Source organism: Muntiacus reevesi, chromosome 6, assembly GCF_963930625.1.
Source record: "Muntiacus reevesi chromosome 6, mMunRee1.1, whole genome shotgun sequence".
In the NCBI taxonomy this organism is placed as follows: domain Eukaryota; kingdom Metazoa; phylum Chordata; class Mammalia; order Artiodactyla; family Cervidae; genus Muntiacus; species Muntiacus reevesi.
Window position 1 is genome coordinate 33,597,358 of NC_089254.1, and position 21,707 is coordinate 33,619,064.

The 21,707-nt window shown below is 35.9% G+C and overlaps 1 protein-coding gene across 2 annotated transcripts in view; it reads left to right on the top strand.

Moving 5' to 3' along the window:
• SEMA3D (semaphorin 3D) overlaps positions 1-21,707 on the top strand; it is a 230,602-nt gene that overhangs the window by 36,252 nt on the left and 172,643 nt on the right. The window lies entirely within an intron of this gene.

Below are 21,707 nucleotides of genomic sequence, written 5' to 3' on the forward strand. Positions count from 1 at the left end.
TTTCTGTGAACCTCTCCCCTTGGTACCAGCTTAAATAATAATGGTTTTCCTCTAGATTATTTATGTCCTTTGCCTGTTTGTAGATAGCTGCTTTGCCCATCCACTTGTTGCTCTGCCAAGAAGTGCTTGTTTAGTGCTTTAATCTTTTACAATAAATCATTTTTTCCCCTGCATCTTAATCACTCTTCCATCATGTCTCTGAACTCCTTCCAGCTTCTCTGCACCTTTTGGATAATGAGGTGCCTGGATCTGAGCACCAGTTGAGGTCCTCCCATCAGTCCTGCCTAGGAGGGTCCCGTCATCTCCAGGATGATGTTTCTTGTCCCCTTAGGTGCTCATTAGAGATATGATGCCTGTCTCTACAGGCAGAGTCAAGCACAGCTTCATCTCCCGTGCTCTCCTGCAGCTCTCTCCTGGCTTATCCTTTTTCCAGAGTGAAAATCCCTATTTCTCTCCTCACTCTCCATTTTCTTGCTTCTACTCTCACTATGTCTGTACGTATCATTCTTTACTGTTTATTTTACTCATCCTGCCTGCCCCATGATCTGATTAATTTGCTTTATTTCCCTTTTTCTCTCCATTTCTTGGTTAGCTCAACATCTTCCCAGCCCCACCATTTTCCAGTTCGTGCTTACAGCAAATCATCCCTCTCTTAGTCAAATTGACTTCCTTCACTCTTCTATTGGAAAAGATACTCTTATTTCCTTATGTTTATCTAATATCCTACCTTGTCATTTTTAGACAAATCAAATAGTAGCTTGGCATTACTTTACTAGGTTTGAAAATTTAGTTTTATCAGTTTCTCAGAGAATGAAGCTATACATTCTGTTTAAGACTACTGTGTGGAACTTAAGAAAATGACATTTAGTTCAGTTTTTAACCCATAAATTGTATATTTTGGAGAAAGATATGATAGGTCTCATGACTCTGAAATAGTTACAGTGTAAATCGTGGTTTGTGTTTCTTCAGTACTTTTTAGTCCTTCCTTTCTTCACTGCATTCTTCCCTGTCTCTCCTACTTCCTTCCTTCCCTCACACAATGGTCTGAAGTCCTGGCATCTGTAGGATGGTATGAGGGGGAGATTGTTGTACCTGTGATTCTAGACCCTGTTCTCAGAGTGTTGAATTGTGCAGTCACATCAAATCACTTACATTGTCACTTGTGTCCTCATATATAACAAGAGTGAGGTTCCCAAGCATGATGACTGAAAATAGAGCAGCATTTTATTCACAAAGTGTAGGAATAGTGAGACAGAAATCCTAAGTAAGGTTTAGGGTTGGATTGAGAAGAGCCTCAAAAAATTATATGTGAAACAACAGAAGGCTTCCTGCCAAATGAATTCCATCAAAACCTTCTACAGTATGAATGTGTTTGTGTATGAAGGAAGAATTAATGTGAGGAAGGCTAAGAAAAGATGCTAAGGAAATATTTTAGTAATTTAGGAATTAGGTGGTAAAAGCAGATAAGGATTAGAGCTTGGAGGAAAATTTGAATCTGGTATTATGCTTTTGGGAAACAATTTTATAGTCAGTGGCTGGTCAGAGTCTTTCCACCTGGAGTGTTTTCATGGTTAATCCAGACTCCTGAATATCCCTCTGTGACTTGCTGAAACGGAGTACTTGGAGATGGTGTCATGGAAACTGTAAGTGTTACAATCCCCTGAATTGCTTCATATGCTTATAAGTGGTTACAAAATCTTCAGGTGAAAGAATTGTCATTGTCACTATCAGTTAATTTTAGATCTAGTGTTACTAGGAAAAGGAGTACCTGAAGGAGGTTAATGGACCAAGAGATTAGGATCATGGAGGGAAAGATCAGTGGCTGTGATGAATGAGTGATGTGGTTAACCAAGCAATAGACATATTAGGCGTAGTTAGTGGGAATGGTTGAAAAAGTTTAATTAAGGAGTTCATGAGAGACCTAGGAATTCTGAGCTTCTGCTTTTAGTAGAACAGAAAAACTTCTGAATGGAATTGCAAATCAGTGTGCTCACACTGATTTTTAAGCAAAAATTGACAACAGAATATTGTTGGGGAAAAATATACAAAGTATCTAAATGTTTTGTTGTTTTGTTCTCTTTTATTTTCCCCGAAGACCGACTGACACATGTAAAGCTATAAATTAATGCTTTTTATTTATTTTGGGCTTCCCTCATGGCTCAGATGGTAAACAATTTGCCTGCAATGTGGGAGATGCAGGTTTGATCCCTAAGGGAGGAAGATCCCCTGGAAAAGGGAATGGCAACCCACTCCAGTATTCTTGCCTGGAGAATTCCATGGACAGGGGAGCCTGGCGGCTACAGTCCATAGGGTTGCAAAGAGTCAGACATTATTGAAGTATCAGAGCACACACATACACACTCGCCAGTATTTCAACATTAACTTCAAAATTGTTGTTACCTTGTTTGATGGTGATATAATTTATTTACTGCCACATTTTTAGTATTGACTTATTTCAGCCATCTAAGCAAATAAGAATGAATCTTTATTTCATAAAATTTTGTTGTGTTAGTCACTTAGTCCCATCTGACTCTGCGACTTCATGGACTGTGTAGCCCGCCAGTCTCCTCTGTCCATGGGATTTTCCAGGCAAGAATACTGTAGTGGGTTGCCATTACCTTTTACAGGGGATCTTCCCGATCCAGGGATTGAACCTAGGTCTCCTACATTGCAGGTAGATTATTTACTATTTTTTTCTGCAGGCAGATTATTTATTATTACCAAATAAATACAGATTAGTTGGTCTGAGCCACCAACAGTTTCATAAAATGGAGGAAAAAAAAAATCAAAAGATCTTTAAAAATATCTGACTTACAAAGTAGGTTTGTGTCAGGGATAATGAGGCTTTCTATATCTCAAGATGGCATTTATTCCTGAAGCATGCCAGCCTATCAGCACAGTGACTTACTGTGTTTATAAAGAAGAAAGTAAACTATTATGCAGACTCACTTCCATTTGAGAACCATAGTCCCAAGTGTTAATAGCATCATTATTTTCAAACAAAATGTGTTAGAAACATTACTTTTTTGTTATGGATTTCGTGTGGGAATTTCCATGCAGGGTTTATATTTTATAGTTTATAATATAGCCACATGGCATAACTATTTTCTTTACAGTATCTATTATGCTAATGATTTGCAGGGTAGACAGATTGGCCCTTTAGTAAAGAAATGTCAATTTCTTAACCTCTGATGTCTGTCTTTTTGAATGTATTATTTATACTGATTGAATATGGGTGGTATATTAGTGATATATTTGGAGGGAAATTTAAACAAACACATGAAGAGATGGAGTTTGCTGATAAGTTGGTAAACATCTTAAAATTTTTTTGGTATTGAATTAGAATGCCAGCAAGACCATAAGAACTAAAGAGAGACTTGATTTTCTTAAGAGAAAATTTTGGAACTTTGTTACATTTGAAAATCCACTTGTTCTTTTAAGTGGTAGAATCAAGCTCTAACATTCTATAAAATACATAAAAGTTGGAGACTGCTTTGCTGTATTAAGACTTTTTTTATCTTGTGGAATAGTATGAGATATAAACATAGTAACACCTTATTTTGTCTACATGTAGCATTCCCAAGCTAATATATATAAACTTTATATATGAGAAGTTGATGATTCAAAACTACTAATCTTTAGAAGAAAAACCAATGTGATTGAATAAATTCAAATAAATTTGAACTTAAAAGCACATCAGGTAAAATATGTGATGAGTCATATTGTTCACTCATGATTGCAACAGCTGAGCATTAAATTGTTTATTAAGATGCTCAGTTTTTAAATGAAATTAAAACAGATTTCTCAGTTTTTAAATGAGAAATCAAAGACTGCTTACTTGTTCTCTGATAGATGCAAAAACCACTTTGTTAATGTCAGACTCTTTAATAATTTGCATTCTATTAATATTAAAGAGCTAACCTGCATTATAAATAAATATCAAAATAAAATAAAGCAATAAACTATCAAAATATCTAAAATGGATAACCAAAAAGGTCCTACTGTACCACACAGGAAATTCTGCTAAATGTTATGTGGCAGCCTGGGTGGGAGGGGAGTTTGAGGGAGCATGGATACATGTGCATGTGTGACTGAGTTCCTTTTCTGTCTACCTGAAACTACCACAGCATTGTTAATCAGCTATGCTCTAACATAAAATAAAAAGTTTAAAAAATATAACATTAATATCTATAAATATGGTACACCTAGAAGGTAAAAAAGCTACACTTATTTTATTATGCTGTTTCAAATAATGTTTCACAGTCACTAAATATATAAATCAATCATTTACAAAATGTCTTTAACACCATCAGTAGGGGCTGCTTACTGATTTGTCTATAACTAAACATTCATGTACTCTTACCTATTGCTGTCTTGTTGAAAATATATTAGGCTTCAGTATGACTAAGTGTTACTATAGATTTAATATGTTTCCATGGAAAAGAAAGAACTAGTTGACCCATCAGGGAGTTTAACATTAACACCATCACCTCATGATTACTGAGTTCTAATGGACAAATTAACTAACCTTCTAGTAATTTAGTATGTAGTAATAAATATATTTTATTAGTTATTATTATCTCTTAGCAACATGTTTTTAACTTACAAGAGAAATTAAAAGTATTTCTATCATGCTGAAGTGTTTAGAGGTGAAGTATATTGATAGCTTCATCTCACAATTAAAATCATCATTTTAAAAAATTAGGTGGTTTGGCAGGGTGTGTAGATATGTGGTAAAGCTAATATAGAAAATTATTATTCATTGAATCTGGCTGTAAGTCTGTGAATGTTGCTGTACACTTTATATTTGATAAATATTTAAAATTTTTTATCACAAATTTGGAAAATCATTTGCAACATAGACTATTACATCATTTTTGAAATGCAATCAGTGTGATAAAATATGAAGGGAGCTGCCAATAATAACATTATATAATTCCTTATAAGTAGAATTATAAGCTATGCTATATTTTAAAATATGAAGTATGTTTTTAAAGTAAATCTGAATTTTAGCTAAATTCCTTTCAGATGTATGTATTTCTTGAAAAAGATTTTACTCTTTCTCCAGATTATGTGTTTAAACCTAATTATTTTTTATGGTCATCTATTATTTGGGGCTAACCTAAAGTTATCACTTTGTGTTATATTTTCATCAATGGGCTTATTCACTTTTATAGTTCTCTCTGGTGCATTTATAAAGTGCACTTTATACTGCTCTTCTACTTTCCTATAACCAAGGAAACAATCTGTGCTACTGTATTTCAAGCCATTGCCATTCCAACCATTACTTCATTTGCAATAAAAAGCACAAAAAAACTGGGCAAGTGCATTTCATACATGTTTATTTCTGAAGTGTTAATAAGTAAATGCCTGATCAGTGTTGGCACAGAAGTGGCAGACGCCCCACATGGTAGTAGGATTTGTGTACCTATCTTTCCATCCCCTCTCTCTCATCTATTAGTCCTTCTGGGTTTTGTTCCATCTTTTTTTTTCTATTTTAAATAAAATATTTAACTTAAACTATCACAACATTGTTAATCAGCCATACTCTGACATAAAAGAAAAAGCTTAAGTTAAAAAAATGCTTAACAGTCTGTATACAGCACGTGTAATCAGCCACTATGAATTATTACTATCTGACTTTAATTGGGAGCTTTAATTACTGTGTATCCTAAGAAAGTGGAGCATAGGGAGAGTTTGGAACGTAGAGGTGTGTGACATCTGAACATTTCTCAGTTCAGCAGGCACAGGGGAGATAGGGGTCCAGGTGCTCAGTAGCAAGCTTTAGCACTGTGTGCTAGGAAGGAGGAGGAGATAAGGGCCTCCTTGGGCTGAGTAGATAGAGAGGAGAGTGTCTGCATGACACTTTGCCACAGCTAACTGTCTGTGGATAATATATGGCCATTCCACATGCAGTATTCTTTATAACTGTGGTCAGTTCAAAAAGACCTTGGATACAAATGATGATTGAATCTCTGCCATGAAATTCTACTGGTATTTTTCACTGAAACAATTTGAATGTAAAGTCATTATGATGCTTTGGCTCCTGCTGCTGCTGCTGCTGCTAAGTTGCTTCAGTCGTGTCCGACTCTGTGCGACCCCATAGACGGCAGCCCACCAGGCTCTCCTGTCCCTGGGATTCTCCAGGCAAGAACACTGGAGTGGGTTGCCATTTCCTTCTCTAGCGCATGAAAGGGAAAGGTGAAAGTGAAGTCGCTCAGTCGTGTCTGACTCTTAGCGACCCCATGGACTGCAGCCTACCAGGCTCCTCTGTCCATGGGATTTTCCAGGCAAGAGTACTGGAGTGGGGTGCCATTGCCTTCTCTGGCTTTGGCACCTACTAATCACCTAACTTCTAATATCATCAAGATTAGAAATTACCTGTCAATACTTAGTTATCTGTCTTAGAATCAGGGTCATAGCTCTCTGTTAATATTCCAGTATGAACAAGTGTAAGTGTCTTAATTTCTGAGGCTTCTTGAATTTGATTTGCATGGGCACTAATAGCAAAAGATTGACAACTATGATAGGGCTTTCTATTATTTAATTAGGTTTATAGAATAACAAAATTTACCTTGTGGCTAGCAAGCATTTGGTCAGTTTATCACCTGAATCAATATTTGTATCTGTTTTCTAAGCTTTACTTTCTATAGAACTTACTTTCATAATGAGATTATCAATGTATATTTGAAGGCATATCACTAGTACCTAATCTTGGAAATGTTCTTTTATTATTAAATTATTATTAGCTCTGTAAATGCTCTATTGTTTCACTGTTTTCCAGGTGTCATCAATAGCTGTCATTTTTTTTTACTGTAAGACATTTTTGCACACTTCTTCAGTTTGAGATCATTTTCATCCTTGTCAATTTGTCTTCTCCACAAACACAACATAGGTTTGTGTTGTCCTCATACTGTACCGGTAGTCCTCTTTATAGGCAAGAATATAGCTGTCTTTTGACTACCAAACTTAATTTGTTCATCTGAGATCAAATTTAGTTGTGAATGTTGAAATCTCTGTCATTTGCTTGTGGTTAACAATTATCCTTTCATATGCAGCTTTGATTTAGTTTAATAATCAGCAAGAGGTCAATTCACTCATTATTTACTTGCACATTTCAGTAAAATTTGCCCATCAGGTGTTTGAAATAATCAAACCTAAGATCAAACAGCACCCTCTCTGTGTAAACTAATACTTACCTACAAATAAGTGTAGGTGTAAAATAAAACATAAAATGTAACAAGAAAGACATCAAAGCGAGGGAAGCAGGAAATTTTAGGGTGATGCTATTTTCCTATATTTTATTATCAGGCCATAGCAACCATCCATAATGCACGTTTGATATTGTCAGGTTGTTTTATTTCCCTCCCTCAGTTTTTGTCCCATCACAACAAAAATTTGGAATGATGGAATAAAGGGTTTAAAACAACAGACTAGTTCAGTTCAGTTCAGTTCAGTCCCTCAGTCATGTTCGACTCTTTTCGACCTCATGGACTTGAGCACACCAGACCTCCCTGTCCATCACCAACTCCCGGAGTTTACTAAAACTCATGTCCATAGAGTCGGTGATGCCATCCAACCATCTCATCCTCTGTTGTCCCCTTCTCCTCCTGCCTTCAATCTTTCCCAGTATCAGAATCTTTTCCAGTGAGTCAGTTCTTCACATCAGGTGGCCAAAGGATTGGAGTTTCGGCTTCAGCATCAATCCTTCCAAAGAATATTCAGGACTGATTTCCTTTAGGATGGACTGGTTGAATCTCCTTGAACTCCAAGGGACTCTCAAGAGTCTTCTCCAACACCACAGTTCAAAAGCATCAATTCTTCAGTGCTCAGCTTTCCTTATAGTCCAACTCTCACATCCGTACATGATTACTGGAAAAACCATATCTTTGACTAGATGGACCTTTGCCGGCAAACTAATATCTCTGCTTTTTAATAAGCTGTCTAGTTTGGTCATAGCTTTTCTTCCAAGGAGCAAGTGTCTTTTAATTTCATGGTTGCTCACCATCTGCAGCGATTTTAGAGCCCCCAAAAGTAAAGTCTCTCACTGTTTCCACTGTTTCCCCATCTCTTTGCCATGAAGTGATGGGACTGAATGCCATGATCTTTAGTTTTCTGAATGTTGAGTTTTAAGCCAACTTTTTCACACTCCTCTTTCATTTTCAAGAGGCTCTTTAGTTCTTCTTTACTTTCTGCCATAAGGGTGGTGTCATCTGCATATCTGAGATTATTGATATTTCTCCCAGCAATCTTGATTCCAGCTTGTGCTTCATCTAGCCCAGCATTTCTCATGATGTACTCTGCATGTAAGTTAAATAAGCATGGTGACAATGAACAACTTTGACGTACTCCTTTCCCAATTTGGAACCAGTCTGTTGTCCCATGTCAAGTTACAAATATTGCTTCCTGACCTGCATACAGATTTCTTAGGAGACAGGCAGGTCAGGTGGTCTGACATTCCCATCTTTTTCAGAATTTTCCACAGTTTGTTGTGATCCACACAGTCAAAGGCTTTGGCAGAGTCAATAAAGCAAAAGCAGATGTTTTTCGGGAACTCTCTTGCTTTTTCGATTATCCAGCGGATGCTGGCAATTTGATCTCCTGTTTCTCTGCCTTTTCTAAATACAGCTTGAACATCTGGATGTTCACGGTTCACGTACTATTGAAGAACCTGGCTTGGAGGATTTTGAGCATTACTTTACTAGCTTGTGAGATGAGTGCACTTGTGCAGTAGTTTGAGCATTCTTTGGCATTGCCTTTCTTTGAGATTGGAGTGAAAACTGACCTTTTCCAGTCCTGTGGCCATTGCTAAGTTTTCTAAATTTGCTGGCATATTGAGTGCAGCACTGTAACAGCATCATCTTTTAGGATTTGAAATCGCTCAACTTGAATTCCATCACCTTCACTAGCTTTGTTCATTGTGATGCTTCCTAAGGTCCACTTGACTTCACATTCCAGGATGTCTGGCTCTAGGTGAGTGATCACACCATTGTGATTATCTGGGTCATGAAGATCTTTTTTGTACAGTTCTTTTGTGTATTCTTGCCACCTCTTCTTAATATCTTCTGCTTCTGTTAGGTCCATGCCATTTCTGTCCTTTATTGAGCCCATCTTTGCATGAAATATTCCCTTGGTATCTCTAATTTTCTTGAAGAGATCTCTAGTCTTTTCCATTCTATTGTTTTCCTCTATTTATTTGTTCTGATCACTGAGCAAGGCTTTCTTATCTCTCCTTGCTCTTCTTTGAAATTCTGCATTCAGATGGGTTTATCTTTCCTTTTCTCGTTTGCCTTTTGCTTCTCTTCTTTTCTCAGCTATTTGTAAGGCCTCCTTAGACAATCATTTTGCCTTTTTGTATTTTTTTCTTCCCTTGGGGATGGTCTTGATTACTGCCTCCTGTACAATGTTACAAACCTCTGTCCATAGTTCTTCAGGCACTCTGTCAGATCTAATCCCTTGAATCTATTTGTCACTTCCACTATATAATTGTAAGGGATTTGATTTAGGTCATACCTGAATGATATAGTGATTTTCCCTACTTTCTTCAATTTAAGTCTGAATTTTGCAATAAGGAGTTCATGATTGTTGATTGATAGGGAGGCCTGGCATACTGCAGTCCATGGAGTCACAAAGAGTCAGACACGACTGAGCGACTGAACTGAACTGAACTGATCTGAGCTACAGTCAGCTCTCAGTCTTGTTTTTGCTGACTGTATAGAGCTTCTCCATCTTTGGCTACAAAGAATAAAAAAAAGAAAAAAAAAAAGGAAAAAAACCCAAACCAGACTAGTTATAGCTCAGTTAACATTTCAGGCAGATAGATCTTTTATTAAACAGACATTCCTATGACGTGGGAGCAGTCTGACCCCAAAGCAGTAGTTCCCCCAGTCTCTCTTGACTTCCTCCTTTTTATACTTCCCATCTTTTCCATTTGGTTGTGCTCTGTGCAAAATAGGGCTTGTACCCACCACCAGTCAAGAAAGGAGATGCAAATGGGCAGCTGCAAGTTATATAACAGGCTCTGTTGTGTATGTCTTCCCATAATTCAGTATGCTATAATCAGGTGTGTATATGTGTCGAATATTTATGAACCCTTAGTGGACTCCAAGCTTCCTAAGGTTACTTGAGGAAGCCCTTGTAGTTATTTTTCACCCACTGTGTGCCTAGGATCTGTGCACAGGAGTTGGAAAGTCTCTGTGGTTATTTTTGTAGCATATCTGTGAGCTCTCCTGAGTGTGTCTGGGATGGGGTTTAGAGGTCAGCTTGAATCCATTTCAGCGAGGCCACCCCTTTTCGCTCATGCCTAACTTCCTACCTAACAATATAACTAGAAAGTAAATAAAACCACTCAGGACATATTTGTAATGGATTTATTTTGAAAATTAGTTTTCTGGACATTTTCATTGTTTTAATCCAAGTGAGCTAGAAAATTTGATTCTTTTTAGAGGGGTTCTAAAATTTGTCAGTTTATAATTTGAATTACAAGTTATTTAACATCTTTTAAGAAAAGTGTAGCATAAAGCCTCAAGATAGCCTAGAACCTTCCATTCAATGTAACTGAATATGAAATATTAATGCAAAAAGCATTATATGAGATGCTCTGAGGATGTAGAAGGAAGGTGTGCTTGGTCATTCAGTCGTGTCCGACTCTTTGTGACCACATGGACTGTAGCCCACCAGGCTCCTTTGTCCATGGATTCTCCGGGCAAGAATACTGGGGCGGGTTGCCATGCCCTCCTCCAAGGATCTTCCTGACCCAGGGATCGAACTTGTATCTCTTATGTTTCCTGCATTGGCAGGCAGGTTCTTTACCACTAGCACCACCTGAAAAGCCCGTAGAAAAGAATGGTTTTCAAATAAAGTATAATAATTAAATTAAAAATGGCATGCCTGAATGATCATCACACATATACACAAATCAATAGTAAAGCTAGATTTTAAAGCTCAAGCTCGATTTAAAGCTCAATTTCAATATTGAAATATGTTCTACTCTGATTGTTAAATCTTCTGATGAAGAATTGTATACTCTGGTGTTGATTTTGAAAATGATCTATTAGTTTGTTAAGAACATCACACTGTTTTGTCTGTATGTTTGTTTTGTTCAGTTTTGCTTTAGTTTGGGATTACGAGATTTCCAGAAATTGTTTTATATATGTAAAAATGTAGAGAAACTTACCTAGTTTTATTGAAGATTTTCAAAGTAAAAAATTAAGGAGGGAAAAAAGACAGACTGTACAGAACCAAGAGAAGGAAGGAGAAAATAAACAAACTTCGTGAATAATCATTTCTGTATTCAATTCTTACATAGACTTCCTGTAGCAATTTACTTATGTGGCTTTACTTTCCTTTTAGTCTCAATGATATTAGATAACTTCTGATTTCCTAAATGTGTGTTTATTTCTTTATTGTAGGTGATAGTGCTATTTATTTTCATTTTGTATTGGCGTATAGTGGGTTAACAATGCTGTGTTAGTTTCAGGTGTATAGCAAAGTATTCAGTTATACAAGTACCTGTATCTGTTCTTTTTCAAATTCTTTTTCCCCATTTAGATTATTACATGATATTGAGCAGAGTTTCCTGTGCTATACAGTAGGCCCTTGTTGGTTATCTATTTTAAATATAGCAGTGTGTGCATGTCAGTTCCAGACCCCCAATTTATCCCTTGCTGCTCCCTCTCCTCTCTGGCAACTGTATGCTTGTTCTCTAAGTCAGTGAGTCTGATTTTGTTTTGTTAATCAGTTCATTTGTATCATTTTTTTAAAAAAAGTCCAGTTTTAAGCAATATCCTATGATATTTGTGTTTCCGACTTAGTATGTTAATCTCTAAGTCCATCTATGCTGCTGCCAATGACATTATTTTGTTCTTTTCAATGGCTGAGTAATCTCGCATTGTATGTATGTACCACATCTTCATCCATTCATCTGTCGAGGGACATTTAGGTTGCTTCCATGTCTTGGCTATTGCAAATAGCACTGCAATGAAGAGTTCTTAAAAAGCTAAAAACAGAGATACCATATAATCCAGCAGTCCCATTCCTGGGCATATATATATGGAGAAAAATATGATTCGAAAGAATACATGCATCCCAATGTTCATTGCAACATTTGTATTGCTACTTAAACATTTGTAATGCTTGGCAATTGAAGGAAGTTCAAGCTGATATTCAGAGAAGGTGATGGCACCCCACTCCAGTGCTCTTGCCTGGAGAATCCCATGGACGGAGGAGCCTGGTGGGCTGCAGTCCATGGGGTCGCAAGAGTCAGACACGACTGAGCAACTTCACTTTCACTTTTCACTTTCATGCATTGGAGAAGGAAATGGCAACCCACTCCAGTGTTCTTGCCCGGAGAATCCCAGGGATGGCGGAGCCTGGTGGGCTGCCGTCTATGGGGTCGCACAGATTCGGACACGACTGAAGGGACTTAGCAGCAGCAGTAGCAGCAAGTTGATATTAAACTTCTCAATATTATAACTGGTTAAATTATCTTTTAAGACTCTGGAAAAATTGTTTTGAAATATTATTTTATTTCACATTTCCAATGAAAGGAGCTCAACAGGAAACAAACAAGCAAACAAAATAACACTGTCACCATGAATGGAAGTTAATGTGAAGAAAGTCAGCTTTGGATTGTCTCCAGCGGGGCTTAATTTTGGTACCACAATAAGGACATTGTTAGACTAGGCTACTATCTACCTGGTGAACTTAGACATAAACTTGAAAACAACAACATAGAAAAGCTTCATTGAGTATAATCTTCTGGCTACAAATCTGGCAAGAGCTAGAAAATACAGAAGAATGAAGGAGATATTAAAATAAAGCTTGAAGAGTCAAGCAGTAAATTGATTTGTATGTTGTATTAGCAAATTCTTCTGCAGATATAACTTGGTGGGTAATGCTACTTGTAGTGGTACATTTTAAAATTTCCTAGAAAAGCACTTAGAATGAAAATTTCCAAAGCTTTTCAGTTCATAGTACCTTGGCTCAGTAACATTTCCATGGCACCATTAGACCAACAAATGAACAAAAAGCAAGAATTCTGTTTATTAAATAGTTGTAGTCATGCAGCTTATTAGTTCCGGTGACTCAGACAGTAAAGAATCTGCCCTCAGTGTAGGAGACCTGGGTTCGATCGCTGGGTCAGGAGGATCCCCTGGAGATGGCAATGGCAATCCACTCCAGTATTCTTGCCTGGAGAATTCCATGGACAGAGGAGCCTGGCAGGCTACAGTCCACGGTGTTACAAAGAGTCGGACACAACTCGGTGACTAACACAAGCCACTTAACAAGTATTTATGTTCTGACAGCCTAAATTAAAAGAAAAAATAAAATTAATAGTTTTATTCTTAAATAACCATAATTACTTATTGATGGGTGGGTGTGTGTGTGTGTGTGTGTTGGGCACTGCACAACTTCTCAAACCTTGGAAACAAATCGAACACTGTCATCTTCATTACCCGTTCCACTTGGATTTTCAGGAGACACTTGCTCTTTATTATATGACCTGCTGAAAACCCGGCTTTGCACAGCTATGCTGCCCTGGAGAGGAACGTTGCACTCTCTAACATGAAAACTGTGAGATACCTTGACTAGTAATTTGTAAGGATGCAACATCTGTGTCTGAGAGATGTTGAATGCTGTTGTTTACCTTGATGTTTTAAACTATCCCTCAGCACATCCTGTAAGTGCTCTTAGCACTCCAGGATGTCTTGGCATGCAGTTTTGGAGTCATGTAGACTGTTAGATGCTGATGTGAATCATAGGCCCTGAATCTTAAAATTGAGAACTCAGAAAACCTCTGCCGAGTGAAAGTAAATGAAAAGCACTGTAAAGCAAGCATTTTTATTCTTTAACGTGTATTATTCTTTAATCTCAGTTTTCTAGATTTTTTAGCCTAGTTATTGCAGATATTTCTCAAGATTCACGGTATAATTTTCCGTGGCTTTGAAATTTTGATGTCAGCAAATCAAACGACTGTGCCTGCAGTTGTTTGGCACAAATGTTGCTTATATATTTTAACAAAATAATATTATCAGCGTCTATTAGGACATTTTAAATTTTGATATGGCATTTTAAGGGTTAGACTAAATGTTTTTCAAAGTTTCCAACTACACATTTTTCCAACCACCTTTTCTCAACAGTCTATGAGATGTATGAGAGGAAACTTTCTATCTTCTCATGTGTGTGTCCTAACTGCAAATAAACCCTGGGGTGCTGTAAGTCAGGGGATTTGAACTAATTTTCCATTTTATCTCATTTTTGCATTTCAGTTACCCAGTTAACTATATAAACATTGTTTCCTTTTAAAAACAAATATCTTATAGAAATGTGTATTTAATCTTAGCTAAGGAACTCAGTAGATCTTATTTGGATTATTAGAAGAAATCAAATATGAGAATTTTTAAACTAGATGATGTTATCTGTTTCCTGAACAATAAACTATGAGAGCTATCAGTGTCCCCAACTGAAGGCTCAGAATCAAAAACTAAAGCAAATTTTATTAAAATGAATTATCAAGAATATAGATCAATTTTTAAGTGAAAAGTGAAACACAAAATATAATAATGTAGAGCTCTTCTTCCATGTCTCTCACAGGGGGCTAATACTGATCATTCATGAAGATACCTCATTCCTATCACTGACATCCTCATGATTTTGAATTCAAATTTTGAATTATTTTTTTTCTCATCTGTTCATTTCTTTTAGTAGATCTAGATTTATTTATTTTTTTAATCCTAATTTCCTACCACCTACTTTGTTAATAAAGTTTCCATACCTCTAAGTAGATTTAGTCATCATAATCTCTGCTATGGTAACAGTTAGCTGGAATCATTTCTTTTGGTAGATCTAGATTTATTTTTTTTTTTTAGTCCTAATTTCCTACCACCTACTTTGTTTAATAAAGTTTCCATACCTATGAGTAGATTTAGTCATCATAATCTCTGCTATGGTAACAATTAGCTGGCTTTTGTAGCAGGGATAACTGGTTTAATTTTTATTCAGTGACTGAAATCATTTCTTATATACTAGATAATCAGTGTTTGAAGGAATGAAACCAAGAACTGGTGCTGGCAGGCTGGTTTGTTTGGGACCTTGTGAATTCTCTCAGCTAAAAAACTTTTAAAAATCTAGAGGTAAGTAGCAGGGAGTTGGTCATATAAATGAAGGCTATATGGCTGTATGGAGGGTAGTAGGAAGGGCATTTAGCCTGTGTTATATATGCAAGACTGACTCTGGTTGTTCCATGTCTAACTATAACAGCAGAAAGCAATAACAGCCTACACTGTGATTTGCAGTATCTAGGTAAGTGAAGGCCTTCCCAGTTAGCTCAGTGGTGAAGAATCTGCCTGTCAATGCAGGAGACATAGGAGACGCCAGTTCAATCCCTGGATTGGGCAGATCCTCTCGAGGAGGAACTAGCAACCCACTCCAGTATTCTTACTTGGGATAATTCCTTGGACAGAAGAGTCTGGTGGGTGACAGTCTGTGGGGTTGCAAAGAGTCAGACATGACTGAAGTGACTATGTATGCACACAGTGAAGTGAACTGTTAGGAGAAAATGACAATATGTAAATAATATGGTACTGGAAGAAACAATAATTTGATATTTCTAACTTCATAAAATTCTGCCACCAAAATGTTAGAAATACAGTGTGTGTATCTATATGTGTACATACATATACATACTCACATATGTGTATGTGTGTACATGTGTTTCCAGATGTTACATCTAAATGGATCATGGCATTATATTTTTCATGATTGGTATTGAATTGCTTTCTAGCTAGGTAACTAGTCACAGGTCTGTAGATAGAGACAGACTTACAGATAGTTGGAAGTAGGGGTGATTAGAACGATGGACAGAATCTCTACCCCTTTGCCTGCAACTATGAGTGAATATTGTTAACATTGTTGTATGCAGCACAATGAGCCCCTTCCTGGAGGAATGAAAATGTTTACTTGCTTCACTCACTTCATCCTAACTGCTGGGTCAAAGTGCCTTCTTTTGTACTTCTATTCCTGAGGCTCTTTTCTTGCAGTGTTCATGTTAAATTTGCTACACCTCTGAGTACCCATCCAGATTTGCAACATAGTTTTTTAGCCTGCTTCAAAAGGTTGCTACCTTATTACCAAAAGTATCTGACGATTTTGCTGTTCATACAAACACACACACAAATATATAATATGCAAAAAGACTGGTTCTTGTCATTCCTTTATTTCTTTCATCTATGAAGTCTGCCACTATGCTGTTTTTCCTTTTGAAAATATGACTAATTTATTTTTATAAATATAATGACATGCTATTTTAAATGCAGAATTAAGTAAAGGATTTAAAAATAGTATGTGAAATGTGATGTCATGTGTGCAGGTATACATATATGTACTGTAAAATTTTGGAATACAATACAAATATAAGGTAGACTTCATTATCTTTTTATACCAACTAGTTTTTCTTTATGTGTGTGTTTTGAATCTCTGTTTGTTTTGTATTTGGGTCATCAAAAATAACTTCATTTTGCAAATATACTATAATTTCTCCCCAGTATAGGTCCTTCTCTCCGCCAGATATTTTATAATTTTTAGTCTGTATTATCTTGCTCGATGAGATTGACTCATGAAAGTTTCCGGTTCTTTTATGCAGGTACTTTCCTAAGAGTTGTCTTTTCAGTACTCCAAGTGTCCAGCAAAGTAGCCAAGATAGCTTTTCAAACGTCGAGTTTCTCTGATATGTTGGACAGATTGAGATTTAAACTGTCTATAAAATGGCAAGGAGAGAAATGCAGTTTCCTAATTTGTCATTCAATTCTTAGATACCCTTAGAACTAAAGATAACAACAATAGCATAAAATGCATTAGTATTTGCTGATTATATTATTTTTTTTCATTTATTTTTATTAGTTGGAGGCTAATTACTTTACAATATTCTAGTGGTTTTTGTCATACTTGTTTGATTTAAGAAACATACTTTTGTCTATACTCTCCCAAAACAGTAATATGTTGTTCAGATCATCACACCTGTATCAATACTTCACAATTTTTATTTGGCTCCATCCATTCACTTACTCGTGGTTTCTTTCATTCTCCATAATAAGTTGAATATGTCTTATACACCAAGTATTCTACTAGAATAGGAATAAAATAAAGGATAAAAAGTAGAAGCTTCTAACCTCCTAATTCCTATACTTCAACAGAACCATTCCGGGAAGAGGTTAAAAATTTGGAAGATAGATTATTGTGACTCTGTCATTTATATTGAACAATTCAGAGCCTTGAAGCATTCTTAATGAGGTTTCAAGGATTATATTTTTCTTCCTTGCCTTCTAAATAAATAAATTAAACCAAACTAAACACTAATAAAAGCCAAGCTGGAACTGTGTATATTGTTCAGCTGCTCCAGGATTACCCTCCAAAACTTATTTGTTCTCCTTAGTTAAGTACAATGATCACCAAAACCAGGTTGTTATGAAATGAAAATTTTCCCACCTTTGAGATGTTAATCAATGGATTGGCATAAAAGTAAGAATCCATGGTGAATCCTAATCAAATCCTATGAGATATTAGCATCTGCTTTATGTTAATAATGTGTTTCAAAGTAAGTGGTGAAGGGCATAAGGGAGATAAGCATGGACACAACTTTATTTTTGGGCTCTAGACTCACATAGAAGTATTGAATGTTTGTGTGTGCTTGCATGCGTGCTAAGTCACTTCAGTTGTGTCCAACTCTGTGCAAACCTATGAACCATAGTCCCCCAGGCTCCTCGGTCCATGGGGATTCTCCAGGCAAGAATACTGGAGTGGGTTGCCATGCCCTCCTCCGGGGGATCTTACCAATCCAGGGATTGAACCTGTGCCTCTTAAGTCTCCTGCATTGGCAGTCAGGTTCTTTACCACTAACTCCACCTGGCAAGCCCAAATACTGCAGAATGACTTTAAAAAAAAAAGACTATGTATAAATACTTGGAAATCTTGATAAAGATCCTCACAGAAATTCTGGTGTTTGTGTAAATTGTGTTCATTTTTCTGTCATGTCAAATCTGAGGTGAAAAATATATCTCTATGCTGGGAATCCCTTCGCCTCTATATTATAGCAAAGCATGTTTTCCTCATCTGGGGACAAGCATAAAGGGTTCAGATCTCCTCATCTTTTACAGAAGTTTCAAAGCTAGCTTTAATTTCACCTTTTATTTATTGAATTTTAATTAATCTAAATTTTAAAAGTGGTACTCAATTCACTTATTCAAAAACTTTTCTTTGGTGAAACAGGGCACATTCAGTTTCCTTTTTCAATTGTAAATTCTGTGAAATCTGAATACAGACTAAGTATTTCTGATTAAAATCTAATATTCAAACAGAAAAATGCTGCGAGTGTAAAATGTGCATCGGTTAGGAAGACTTAGAATGAAAAACATCAAGTGTTTGATTAACACTTGATCTATTGATTACATATTAAAATGATATTTTAATATATTGAATCGAATCAAATATAAAAATTGATTTCATCTGTTACTTTTTATTTATGTGTGTGTGTGTGTGTGTGTATGTGTGTGTGTAGTTGCTCAGTTGTGTCCAACTCTTTGCGACCCTATAGACTGTAGTCCAATAAGCTCCTCTGTCCATGAAATTCTCCAGGCAAGAATCCTGAAGTGGGTGCCATGCCCTCTCCAGGGCATCTTCCCGAACTGGAGATTGAACCTAGATCTCCTGGATTGGAAGCAGAACTCATATGGCTGTAAAATTTTTTAAAGTACATTTCTTTCAGTATATTTTTATTGGGTAGAACTAGTATATATTTTAGAACTGATTATATTAAATATAATATTACATTGTTGTTGTTCAGTTTCTTAAGTCATGTCTGACTCTTTGTAACCCCCATGGACTGCAGCATACCCAGCTTCCCTGTCCTTCAGTATCTCCTGGAGTTTGAGCAAACTCATGTCCATTGAGTTGATGATGCCATCTAACCATTTCATCCTCTGTCATCCACTTCTCCTCCTGCCCTCAATCTTTCCCAGTGTCAGAGTTTTTCCAATGAGTCAGCTCTTTGCATCAGGTGGTCAAAGTATTGGAGCTTTAGCTTCAGCATCATTGCTTCCGATGAGTATTCAGGATTGATTTCCTTTAGAATTGACTGGTTTGATCTCCTTGCAGTCCAAGGGACTCTCAAGAGTCTTCTCCAGCACCACAATTCATTATAATATTACATATAGTAACATGTTTTTATGTTATTTTTATCTCTGACTATCTTGAAATTACTGTGATAATAAAACTATTAACATTAACTTCAGCACTTATATGTCAGGTACGCTGGTAATCACCTTACTTCTGTAGCTGACTATATGAGTGTGCCATGTCATTTCATTTTCATACCTAATTGCATGTAGCATTGTGATTGGTGTGTAGTAGATACCCATTATCATTCTTATGAATGAGTGATTTTTAAGATGCTCTTCTTGGAAGTAATTTTTGCTTCATGGGTAAAGGTATGAGAGAGAGCTATTGAAAAGAGGGTTAAAAAAATAAAAGCGTTAGCAAATTACCGGAGGTAGACTTCTTTTCCTCTTAATGTTACTTTTGCTAATTAAGGTGGTAATGTCTTAGCATTTGCTGTTGAAAGAGAAAGTCTTTTCACTTCATGGCTCAAGAGAGAAATATTGAGGAAAAAAATGTGTAAGATGGGTTATATTTATTTTAAGAAACTATCACTCAACCAAAAAGAGAAAAGGTTATTACATTCACATCATATTGCTTGTCTGGGAAACTTTTTAGTGAGAAAATGAACAGAGTCATAAAATTAAAGAAAATATTGACAGGGTTTTTTCAGATATTAAGAAATAGCAGCCCTTCTTTCCTTTCTTATGATGACTCTCTGGGATCTGTGAAACCAAACAAATATCAAAAGGCTTTATTCTTCTTTCTAAAAGTTGTCTACATCCTTTTCTCTGAGATCCATGACGAATGCAAATTGGGAAAATGCTGTATTACCATGGAGAACAATTAAATAAAAATAGGACCACCATGAGATAGATTTCTTATTTCCCTGATGTAGTCTGTGTATTTTATAAATAAATTATGACATCTTCAGAAAGTTTTTATTGTGGAATTTTAAATAAGATTGTAATTTCATGTCTTGAAATAAATTTTGCCTTTTAAAGTAATAAAATTCATATGGAAGTAACTAACTGATACTGAAATTGTACATGAAACTAAGCACTGTCTCAACATTTTGCTAGGTATTTTTGGCTCAAAAATATGTTTGTAAAGAAATGACTTTTTAAGCTTTAAGTTAAAACATTGAATAATTTAAAAATTGAGAGACAAGCATCCAGCAAATTGTGTGTTTTAGTGATGTTGACATATCATAGTTTAGAAATTCTTATATACTCAAAGCAACTAAAATTCATTGCCAACTTCCATATAATTCACAGAGACATATTGTTGTTTTTTTTTTTTCTTGTTTTGGGGGTGGGGTGGCTGTTATATTTAAATAGTACATCAATGTATTAAAGCTCCATTTAAATGCATTTTTTAACTCTTTTCCTATTCTCTGTTTTTGAGTGCAAAGTGCATTGCACACATCATAAATTAATATGAGAGACCCCAAATAAGGTCTCTTAGTGGCGACTTTATAAACCAGGCCCTTGTTTATTCTGTGTGTGGCCACTTTGGTTATTAGTAGGAATTACACTGAATGCCTTTTCCCAGATTTATGAGACTTGGCACAAATCTTGAGAAAACAAAACCTCACTTCTCTGGATAGAAAACATTATTAGATACTAAATAAACATTAAGTTAGGTAAACTGGTACTACTCAGTCCAAGAGGAAAATGCTCTTAGTTAGATTTCATTCTGATGGGTGAAAGAATATAAGAGGGAAAATTGCTTTGTAGAAGATCACAAAGAAAGGACATTAATTTGAGTGATGGCTAAGACTGTTCTTAGCATACCTTCATGCTCATTCATGAAGGGCAGTGCTCCTCTGCCAGGGAACATGCATCATGCTCTTGTCCCAGTGGAGAAGGGTCAGGAGAACACACAATCTTTTTAAGATTAGCACAAAATCCCTGATAGCACAATGATTAATTTTCTCTGAATTCCAACAAAGGCTTTGGGAAATAGGCATCCTGTGCAGTTAGTTAACACATGGGTTTTAAATAACTTGATAACATTGAAATTTATGAACAGGTTAAAGCATTTTTAAAAGGATAACTTGAATCTTTCTCTCTATTAATTGTCAACAATTAATGTCATAGAAAAAGGGAGGGATGATCTGCATGCTAGTTTAAAAATGAGAGCAACACAACTAGGTAGAGTGTGTCACATGGAATTGGATCCTAAGTTGGACAAAGTAATTGTAAAGAACAATTTGGGGACAATCCTGAAAATTTTAAAAAGGACTAGATATTAAATAAATTGAAATTTTATTGACAGGAAAATGGAGATAATTAACTTATACAAAATAGAATATTTGATATGATCTCCTTGTGATAAAAAATATAGGATAAATGGAAAGATAAACAAAATTTTAACAGTGGTAATCTCTGAGTGGAGTGTGAATAGAAATAGAGATGTTTTTATTTTCTTCTTTTTGCTTGTCTGTAGTTTAACTGTATAGAGTGCAAGTGTGCAACTTAAATAATAATTACAATCTATTATTAATAAAACAATTAACCAGCAGTAAAATTTGCCTTGATACTTATACTAAAATA